The sequence below is a fragment of the Macadamia integrifolia genome, chromosome 1 (genome assembly GCF_013358625.1).
Source record: "Macadamia integrifolia cultivar HAES 741 chromosome 1, SCU_Mint_v3, whole genome shotgun sequence".
NCBI lineage: Eukaryota > Viridiplantae > Streptophyta > Magnoliopsida > Proteales > Proteaceae > Macadamia > Macadamia integrifolia.
This window is the reverse complement of record NC_056557.1, coordinates 5,175,554-5,184,221: the sequence shown is the minus strand read 5'-3', so window position 1 is coordinate 5,184,221 and position 8,668 is coordinate 5,175,554.

Below are 8,668 nucleotides of genomic sequence, written 5' to 3'. Positions count from 1 at the left end.
AAGAAGAGTAATTAGAGTTGATGGGAATTGTGTACCACTGTTGATTCATGATATATATATATTTTTTTTTCCTGAATAAATATATATTCAACAAAGCCTGATAAATAAGGTCCCTTACAAAAGAAGCCCGAGAAAACAAAAGAAGCAGAAAAAAATTAGAGAACTATACAATAAACAACAAAGCACTCTCAATTGGAAGAAGCAACGTGATCCACAAGTAGGCTTGCACCTTACCCCTAACCTCAAATGAAATTAATTCCCAAATTTGGTAAATAATTCTATATTACTTAATCAATTTCCAAGGTCCAGCTCCACCTAAATTTGGTGAATAATTCTAGATCAACTAGCCAAACTTTTAAGATTCAGCTCCATCAAAATGTTGATTCCTGAACATTTCACTTTTATTCCTTTTCAAGTTTCAGCTTTTCTATAGTAAACAACTTCCATGTTTAATACGTTAAAATGATGATCCCAAACCTTATCTTAAACCATAAGCCTAGTTTAGTTAACGTATAAAACCTCAATCTTTCTCTATAGAACGGAAGTAAAACAGTAATCCTACATGAGTTCTCTCTCTCATACACAGAGAGAGAGAGAGAGAGAGATGCACCTTGACGTCAAAACTACAAACATTTAATTTCTTCCTGCACTTGTTCAATGAATCAAACAGCTTAGATGAGTTGTTGGGGAAGAAAAGGAGCATATCTTGTATCTTGTTACAAAGGAAATGGGCGTGTTTGACACTTTTTGACTTGGCCTCATAGCTCTCGACTTCCTGAGAAATAGGAAAGTGGTGGTTCGTATCCTCTGGAACGCATGAACCTCTTGAGAAATGGCAAAGTGGGGAACGAGCATTCCGGGGATTGCAGATGTCCAATCAATTCAAATACATTTAAACTACCTCAACAGTTAAAACGCTGAGAAAAAGATCATTCGTGGACACAATGACCATAGGGAACTGATTTGAAATTTTTTTATAGGTGGCTTATGTGATTTAATATCATACTTTCACATGTCATCACGTCAAAAGGGGATTAAGTCATATGGCCAAAACTACTAAGGGCATTCCATCCAGTGTAAGCATTTGGATAATCAGGAATGCGATGTGGTATTCACAAAAGCCCTAAAAGATGCATGGGAAAGAGGGTCAGACTAAACTCCAAAGAAGAGATTCAAAAATGGATTTGACCTGAAGTTTCAGGGTATGTCCGACCAAAGATTTTGTCCACCCAATAGTGAAAAGGTATTGTGCTCGCTCGTTTCACTCCAGTAGTTGTTTCGGATGAAGTCTAACGTAGTGAAACTAACAGCTGTTGTGCTTGGCATGGTGTTACGTACCTATTTTTTAGGCATGACAGTTACCTTTAAGTATTAATGTATTTGGTTATTATCATATAAATTTGCATTTAGTTACTATCACATGGTAGTTACCTAGGTTGAGAGGTAAGTGAGAATGTGGGGGCGGTTACGGATATAAGTGGGAGTCGTGGGTATAATTTATAACTTCTTGAGTTGTACCTATTTATTAGGGAATGGAAGTAAAGAAAAGGGAAGTTAAAAATCCCTATTAATTCTCCTTGGAGATTGAGGATCCGCTACCTCCAAATTAAGTCAACAATTTGCTATTTTTTCTCCTTTCTTTGCATAATCTCTCTATCAAGATAGAAAAGCAAGGGCACATACCGGCTTGGTATCAGAGCCAGAACATGGATGAGTGGATAGAAAGGCTTGAAGATGAAGTTACTACTCTCAAGGAAGTGCAACAACAAATTATCTCTCAACTAAATGATCTCTTTGAGAAATTCGTTTCATCTCGGCACCCTTCTCAACATGATGCCGGTGAGAACTCAAGAGTTCGGTCTCAAGGAGAGCAATCCCTAGTCCATAATTCGGCTTCTCGAATGGCGACGTCTCAACAGAGCTTTACTCCCAGAGTGGTCAAATTGGATTTTCCACATTATAATGGGAACGAAAACACAACGAGTTGGGTGTGTCAGGCTAAGCAATTCTTTGAGTTCAACCAAACTAGTGAAGAGAATAAGATGGCTTCAGCCTCATTCCATTTAGAAGGGGATGCTCAGCTATGGTACCAAGTCCTTAAGCACGATGAGGGGGTGGTGACATGGCGCAACTTCAGTCACCAAGGCAAGTTAGTTTTTTCATTAGTGGATTAAAGGACTAGATCAAGGCCAATGTACTTGCTAGTTGTCCCACCACTCTGTCTGCAGCTACTGATTTATCCAAACTTTACGAGGCTCATGATTTATCCCTCAAACAAGTCGGACATGATGAAAATTCCGTTGCCCACTCCACAATTCCAGTCAAGAAGTTGTCACAAGTTGAGTTACAAGAGAGTTGTTCTAAAGGTTTGTGCTTCAATTGTGATGAAAGTTTCACCCCAGGGCATCGATGCAAGAAACTCTTTTTAATTGAAGGTTTCTATGAAGAAGATGAAGATGCCATGGATTATGGATGACATTGCATTGAGGGCAACCCCACTGTTAAGGGGAAGGAATTGTTACATACCTATTATTTAGGTATGGCAGTTATGTTTAAGTATTAATGTATTTAGTTATTATCATATAAATTTGTATTTGGTTACTATCACATGGTAGTTACCTAGGTTGAGAGGTAAGTGAGAATGTGGGGGCAGTTACGGATATAAGTGGGAGTCGTGGGTGTAATTTATAACTTCTTGATTTGTACCTATTTATTAGGGAATGGAAGTAAAGAAAAGGGAAGTTAAAAATCCCTATTAATTCTCCTTGGAGATTGAGGATCGGCTAACACCTAATTAAGCCAACAATTTGCTATTTTTTCTCCCTATTTCTTCTCCTTTCTTTGCCTAATCTCTCTATCTAGATAGGAAAGCAAGGGAACGTACCACATGGTCAGTGAGTTTTCAAATAAGCACTATTCCGGACGTTGTGTAGTTTACGTTAGTTTTAGAGGTCTACAATTAGGTTGTTTTAACAATCTAGGCAAGCCAGATGAGCTAAACTAATAGTTGGTAGTTTTCCAAGCCAGCCCTTTCTCTTTGTGTTCCCTATAGGTATGAATGAGGCTTTAGCTGCTGCTTTGGGAAATGCAGCTTTGAAATCTCTTGTTTCAACATCTAATACGATTGGAAAAACTTTTGGTATGGTAGAAACTGATATAGTTTATTCAGAATCTTAAGTCAAATCTTAAAAAGTAGATGCCGTTAAAGAATCAAAATTACCTGGATGACATGAAGAAGGAGAGTGTCTTGTCTAACATCAGCTTAATAGCCCGTAACTATTTGGCATTTGACGGTAGCAGCTGGTGTCTGTAATCATACTGGAAGGTCCCCTTGAGTGCTTCAACTAAGGAGTGCTTAAGTGCTACTAGAAGATTAACATAATTGTTGGCCTGTGTTTGCTTCTTTCTTTTTTTGGAGGACACCTCCCTTTAGGAGGGGGATTGGTTTGGAACCACGCACTAGTACTTGTACGAGTATGAGACGCCAGGGTTTTGCCTTGGTTATAGTATTCACATACATGTTACATCCTAAGAAGAGGAGTAAGGACAAATAAAATAAATTTTTTTTTTTTTTGAGAATAAAATAAAAATTTAATAGATATAGAAGAAAGAGGGAAAAAAGGGTGGGGATAAGGGCAAAAAAGAGACCCTGGAGGAGTCCAACTCCATTTAGTTGACCTAATCCTCACCCCTGTCTAGGTCTCACTTTATGGCTGAGATCTCCTGCCTGTGGTGACATGACGCCCCACAAAAAATTGCTCCTTCAACGACACAAGGGCGTTTATTTCTCTAACTCTGTCTATCATCATTGTCACATATATTCCTACATTGAAAAAATAAAAATACAAAATCTCTTGATCCCCACCTTAGGCTTTACCATCATAAAATGAAACATAAAGCCCAAAAATGACTTAATAGATCCACTCTTGGCATGACCATCAACAGAACTACAAGCCAAATAATTAATCAATCTAGGAACCAATATCTAGGTTTTCCAAAGCGAGATCATATCTGAAACCACTTTGCTTGGTTGGTCTACCCATACATTGGACACCTTAACAGCCGCACCTTTTTCTACTAACATACCAGCCACTGAACTGGCTGCCATGAAAGAATGTGTTATCTTCCAAGTGATAGAAGATATAAAACATATAAAATAGAGCCATTTGTGGAGAAATAACAACAGAATGGACTGATTTCGAATAGAGCTGCCTCAGTCATTGAATCGCATTCAACCCATAGGTTAGAAATCCCCATCTCTTTTTCTATCATTAAACCGATAAAGAAAGTCTAAAAATTAATGCATAAGCATTTTTAAATGGGCCAACAAACTAGTCCAATAAGGCCACAAGCCCAAGCCAAAGGATAGAAGCTGAAAATAAAAGTTACAGTCCACGATTTTGGGGTAACTTCACAACGACACCTGTATCAACTCAGAAGGAACTAGAAGTCGCGCCATATATGGATGGAAATATCTAGAAGTCTATTTTTTTAAAAAATAAATAAATAAATAAATGGTGCATCATTTGTTATTTTCTAGAAAACTTTATGGACTTTTGGTTGGGCTGATTGGAGACACCTAGAATTCCAAAATTAATCTTTTTAGTCCAACTTTCATTCAAATTCTGTTCTAGAACTTCTTGGGCACTTCAACTATTACATTTCTAGATTCTTCAAGATGTGGAAAATTCTATTCAAGGTTCCCAAAGTTTTTTCCCATTGGATAGTTATTTGTCTTCCCAATGTTTGTTTTTTCAGTTAGTCTTAATTTCATTCTTGAAAATTACCTATGCTTGGAAAGTTGTTCCATGCTCATTTATATAAGCTTATACAAGTGAATGGAATGCAAAAATACTTGTAGTTTATTCATAATTTGAGCTTTTGGCTTTTGAGAAGAAGTAGTTCTTCTTGAGTTCTCTTATCCCTTAGGTGGATTTTCTTTGGGTGGCGAGTTCATTTTCTCTTTTGAAGCAGTCACTTCTGTTACCTCATAATCCTTTATAATTTTTCGGCATGAAGTTCGTATCAGAGCCTAGGTTCAATGATAGATCGTCGAAGACGTGGACCGAGCGTTGAATTACCAACAGCTCGAGAAAGAGACTTAAGAGACATGGAGATGGATGACTTAAGGAGATAAGTGCAACAATAGCAAGAGCATTTGCAACATTTTGAATCTCTGAAACATGATTTGCATAATGATTCAGAACATGATTCTTCTAATGAAGAGGATGTTAACCTCTTTGGTCATGCTCGAAGTGAAGCCTCAAACGGAGGTGGTTTCCCCCGACAACTTTATCAAGAACCTCCCAAGTACGATGAGTATCCAGATAAGGAAGTCAACGAAGATAAAAGTTTTGAAACACTTGAACTAGATTTGTTTCAAAATATGTACTTGTCATTAACGATGTTTATGAAATTGTGAAAAACAATGATATTTTCAACATGGTGTGTGAGAACAATGATGCTGGAATTTTCTCACATAATCATAGTACACTAGAATCAGAGATAATCATATCCAATAAAAAGTTGGAAATGACAACAAATAAAGACCATGAATTATTTCTTGTGTCTAATAATTCTTTTCCATATTCTTAGATGAATGAGGCAATGGCGAAGACAAATTTTATCATGATTGATATGATAAAAAACTCATTGGTTCCTCAAGTTGAGTATGTTAATCCATTTTTGGAGATGTCTATGCCTTCACTTAGAGTTAAGTCTGTTTGTGTCATGAGTGATATCAACAAACCAAGTATGGATGCATTATATGATCAAATTGAAAATGATATATATGAACTAAATTTGTTCATGTATATCAAAATGGAGATGATCAACCAACTTATGACCAAATGGAAAGGCCAGTTTTGTGCATTCAACAAATCAAATGGAGATGCTATCTTATTTCCATTTGATCCTAATGGCGCACAAGGATGTCATGACCTTTCTCCCTATCATGAAGAAGAAAATCTAGAAAACTCGAGACGAGTTTATCCACAGCAGAAGCGTATGATGCAAGCATTTTCAAATGGGCCAACAAATAAGTCCAATAAGCCCACAAACCCACGCCAAAGGATAGAAGCTGAAAATAAAAGTTACAGTCTATGATTTTAGAGTAACTTCACGACGACATTTGTATCAAATCAGAAGGAACTAGAAGTTATGCCATATATGGATGGAAAGATCTAGAAGTCTATTTTCCAACAAAAAATGGTGCATCATTTTTTATTTTTTAGAAGAAGTTATGGATGTTTTGGTAAAGTGTGTCTGGACTTACTATAGACAGTTAAAATTTTAAAATTCATCATTTTAGTCTAACATCCATTCAAATTCGGTTCTAGAACTTCTTGGGCACTTCAGCCATTATATTTTCAGACTCTTTAAGATGTGGAAACTGCCTTTCAAGGTTCTCAAGGTCTTTTCCTATTGGATAGTTGTTTGTCTTCCCAATATTTATTTTTCCAATTAATCTTAATTTCACTCTTGGAAATTTCCTATGCTTGGAAGGTTATTCCATACTCATCTATATAAGGTTATAACAGTGAATGGAATGCAAAAGTACTTAAGAGTTCTATTCATACTTTGAGCCTTTGGCCTTTGAGAAGAAGTAGTTCTTCTACTCCTCTAGTATTTTCAGTGTCAAGTCCAACATGATAAATGCAATCAGAAGTGTTCTTAGATTGGAAAAATACAGTGGAAGGCGTCTTTGATTATAAAGACATACCTAATGATTGAAAGGTGAAGCTAATTGCTATAAAATTGAAAAGACATGCTTCCATTTGGTGGGAGCACTTGAAGCAACAAAGAGCTCGTGAACGGAAAAGTTGAATTACAACATGAAAAAAAAATGAAAAAAGAATTAAAAATGAAGTTTTTACTCAAGAACTACCGTCAAGATGCATTCTTTAAGTTTCACAATTTCAGACAAAAGAAATTGTCCATGAACGACTATACAATAGAGTTTGATCATCTCATGATGTGTTGTGATATCTCCGAACCAGAGGAGCAAACCATTGCTCATTATCTTGGTGGACTTTGATCGAAAATTAATAATGTTGTCTAATTGCAACTTTATTGGACTTATAATGATGTTTTTCAGGTAGCAATCAAGGTGAGACTACAACTCAAAGAAGCATGTGGTAGTGGCTCTCGATCTTGGAACAAAGAAGGTTATCCCAATCGTGGAAGTTCTTCTACTTCCAAACCTAAGGTAGACATGCCAAAGCCACCCCTTGAGAATGTTGAAGCATCAAGTTCCATCCATCCCGCCTCTTTCAATTCATGAAAAATGTTTCAAGTGCCAAGGGTTCGGACACATCGCTTACCATTGTCCAAACCGCAAGATTGTTTCTTTAGTTGAAGAAGATTTTGAAGAAGAACAAAAAGTGAACTCATCTAGTTCCAATGAAAGATCTAAAAAGGAAGAGGAAGTTGTCTATGAAAATCAACGAGAGTCTCTAATCCTTCATCGAATTTTGATTGCAGCCCCTATTAGAAGAGACATGGCTACGTAACAATATATTTCACACTAGATGTAGCTCTCATGGAAAAGTGTGTGATGTCATCATTGATGGAGGAAGCTGTGAAAATGTAATAGCTACAACAATGGTGGAGAAATTGAAACTCAAGAAGGAGAAGTATCCTCAACTTTACAAGCTTTCATGGCTTCGCAAAGGAAATGGGAAAAAAGTAGATAAAAGATGCCTTGTTCATTTTTTCATTGGAAACAAATATAATGATGAAGTATGGTATGATGTTATTTCCATGGATGCTTGCCATTTGCTTATTTGGAGGCCTTGGCAATTTGATAGAAAAACTAAGCATGATTGGTTCAAGAATACTTACACTTTTAAAAAAGATGGAAGTAAAGTCACTTTAGATCCATCCAAAAAAAAGAGAAATCATAAATCTTCAAAAGGGGAGGGAAATAATTTACTCTTAAAATCTGAAGTTGATAAGGCTATGGAAGAATCAAAGGTGGCTTATGCTCTTATGGTGTTAGAAGAAAATGAAACAAACTATGCCATCCCTTCTTAAGTGCAACCTCTTCTTCAAGAGTTTAAGGATGTTGCTCCGGAAGAACTTCCACCCAGTCTTTCACCCATAAGGGATATTCAACATTGCATAGATTTTGTTTCAAGAGTCATCATTCCAAATAAGGCAGCCTATAGAATGAGTCCAAATGAGCATAAAGAGCTATAACGGCAAGTAGATGACCTTATGGCTAGAGAAATGGTTAGGGAAAGCAAGAGTCCATGTGTTGTCCTTGCCCTTCTTATGCCAAAGAATGATGGATCTTGACGAATGTGCATTGATTGTAAACAGTGAACAAAATCACTATCAAGTTCGGAATCCCTATTCCCCGGCTTGATGATCTTCTTCACTAGCTCCATGGTGCCAATATCTTTTCAATGATTGATCTTTGAAGTGGATATCATCAAATTCGAATGAGATCTGGAGACAAATGGGAAACTGCCTTCAAGATAAAAGATGGCCTTTATGAATGTAATGGAATACTTGGAGTTTATTCATAATTTGAGCCTTTGGCCTTTGAGAATAAGTAGTTGTTCTAGAATTCTCTTATCCCTTAGGTGGATTTCCTTTAGATGGCAGTTCTTTTTCTCTTTTGGAGCAGTCACTTGTGTTACCTCCTACTCCTCTATAATTTTTT